The sequence below is a fragment of the Littorina saxatilis genome, linkage group LG8 (genome assembly GCF_037325665.1).
Source record: "Littorina saxatilis isolate snail1 linkage group LG8, US_GU_Lsax_2.0, whole genome shotgun sequence".
NCBI lineage: Eukaryota > Metazoa > Mollusca > Gastropoda > Littorinimorpha > Littorinidae > Littorina > Littorina saxatilis.
In genome coordinates, this window is record NC_090252.1 from 38,248,661 (window position 1) to 38,248,945 (window position 285).

Consider the following 285-nt stretch of genomic DNA (forward strand, 5'->3'; position numbering starts at 1 on the left):
AGTCATCGTCACAGTCTGTATCTTTTGAAGCATCGCATTCTTCATGACGTCTTTCTGTGTCTGCATCCCGAAATGTTTGTTCATTCCGGAATCTTTGTCATCTATGTTCAGAACTCTGTCCTTCTAGTTTCAGACTAACAGGCCTCCTGAGCGAGCCACTTTCCAAGGGAAGCTAAATTCGCGTATGGAAACAGTACTGTCGTCTGGGATGCCGTTTTCAGTATTCTGAGCGTTGAAGAATTTGTAAAGAGAAGAAACGATAACAGCAGGAGAAATACAAGTCGT